The sequence below is a fragment of the Pipistrellus kuhlii genome, unplaced genomic scaffold (assembly GCF_014108245.1).
Source record: "Pipistrellus kuhlii isolate mPipKuh1 unplaced genomic scaffold, mPipKuh1.p scaffold_m20_p_20, whole genome shotgun sequence".
Taxonomy (NCBI): Eukaryota; Metazoa; Chordata; class Mammalia; order Chiroptera; family Vespertilionidae; genus Pipistrellus; species Pipistrellus kuhlii.
The window spans coordinates 11,928,401-11,930,883 of NW_023425516.1; positions in this window are offsets into that span (position 1 = coordinate 11,928,401).

Sequence of the window (2,483 nt, forward strand, 5' to 3'; positions counted from 1 at the left end):
GCTTCCCTCATGAGTCATAGCTGATTTGAGAATCATCCAGAATTCACAAGAGAGGGCGAGAGAATTGTTTTTCTGACTGGTGGGGAAATGAGAATGGGATTGAGTAGTGATTTTAAAACTCTTTGGATTTAGTGTTTGATTTAGGCATGACTCTCCTTTTTCTACACACTAAATAGAACATAAAAAACCTTACTGTTGGACTGAATGAATTTGCTTAGAGAGATGTTTGAGACCCCCTAGAGTCCATAAGAGAACTGAATGGGAGAACACTGAAACCAGTAGTAGAGAGAAAGTGATGAAGGGAGGATTCTAGTAACTAGAGCATAGACCAAGGGAGATGAGTAGCTAGAGATCACACCATGTTAACGGTGAGCCAGCCACCATTCCAAGGGCTTTACCTGTTTTAATTCATTTAATTCTCACAAGAATGCTGTATAGATGAAGACACTGTGGTACTCAGAGGTTGGGTAAGTAAGTTGGCTGAGATCACAGAACTGGAATTTGAAGCCAGGCATTCTGACTCTAGAAACCATAATCTTAACCAAGGTGTTGGACAATATCTTTTTCTTAGAAAAAGAGGAAGAAATAGCATGAACCCCCTTCTCTATACTGGTACTTAGAAACTATGGTGGCATCCTATATAATAAAAGCCTAATATGCAAATTGACTGAACATCGGAATGACTGGTGGAACGACCAGTCGCTATGATGTGCACCAGGGGGCAGATGCTCAACACAGGAGCTGCCCCCAGTCTGCAGGTCCCAGGCCAGCCAAGGCGGGTGCCAGCAGGGACCACCCTATTGCTTGGCCAGTCACCCCCACAGATCGGCCCTGATCGCCCACCAGGCCTAAGGACCCTATCCATGCACAAATTAAGTGCACTGGGCCTTTAGTTTTAATATAACATACTGAGACAATTATCTCCTCTACTTTATCATTATTGTTTATCCCTTTGGCTTTCAATGACAGCTGTATCATCCTCTTGAATGACTTGCAAAGTTATAAATGTAGCTGACCTCAGCTCTATTTTTTAACCTAACACATGCTTGCTATTTTAAAAAGTGTTGCATAGCTTATTCAAAATTTTTTTTGGGGGAAATCTGCTGAGGTTTTTAAGTTAAAGATCCAAGCTAAACAACTAGATTTTTGGCTTTCAAAAATACTTGAATAACTCACAGCTTATGTATTGCATTTGCCGTGCTGTGTCCCTTAAATTGTACCACTTTAAGGAGCCTTCTGGAGCGATTAATACACTAATTACTAGAGGTCACAAACGCTGTCATAATTGAAGTCTTCTCTTTTTTAATCTCCTTCCAGTTGCCTGATTATATAGGGCTAGGGCAGAAAAGCTATGGTACGTGCAGTGGGGAGGGTATGGTAGCATGGGGATTGCCGGGTACATGGCCAGTGTGTCTGCCTCCAAGGTGAACAATGGAGTTATTCTTTTCAGCCCATTCCGGGGATACAGAATGATCAGCATGCCTGGGGCACACTCCTGGAGGTGGGTCAGTGCCCAGAAAGGGTGACCAGGTCCAAGGTACCTTCTTTGATCAAGAAAGAGCAGACACAGCCAAAACCGGTTTGGCTCAGTGGATAGATGTCGGACTGCAGACTGAAGGGTCCCAGGTTTGATTCAGGTCAGGGGCATATACCTGGGTTGCAGGCACATCCCCAGTAGGAGGCAGGTGATCCATGTTTCTCTCTCATCAATGTTTCTAACTCTCTATCCCTCTCCCTTCCTCTCTGTAAAAAATCAACTATATATATATATATATGTATATATATATATATATTATTTATTATTTATTATTATTATTTATTTATTTATTTTTAAAGAACAAACATGCCTAGACCGGTTTGGCTCAGTGGATAGAGCGTCAGCCTGCGGACTGAAGGGTCCCAGGTTTGATTCCGGTCAAGGGCATGTACCTTGGTTGCCGGCACATCCCCAGAAGGATGTTTCTCTTCCTTCGATGTTTCTGACTCTATCCCTGTCCCTTCCTCTTTGTAAAAAATCAATAAAATAAAAACAGAACAGGCACTATTTACATTAACACTCATTGCCAGGGGCCCCTATCCCCTCCCTGCCCCCATCCCTTACCCTGAAGAGTGTGCCAAACAGTGGGACAACTATTCTGCTTTCAGATCAGAGAGAATGGATCATGGTATTGGGAAGTAACTTTTTCTGCCAGGCTCCGGAACCCCAACCTCTGTTTAAGCTACAGATAACACTGCACCAACGCAGCACGTTTTCCAATTTTCGTACAAACGCTCACACCCACCCTCAAGAGCCTGGAGGAAAAAAAAATCTATCCTAATTGGAATCAAGATTTGCTGTTCCTTCAAGAAGGCGCTTGTGCTTCCTGCAAAACGCGACCCAGAGATGCTCGCCCTGCAGCTCCTCGGGCGCCTCCCTGGACGGATGCACCTCCGGAAGCTCCCCGGCCTCCGCCTGGACGGCGGCCCAGCGCCCCCGGCCGGGC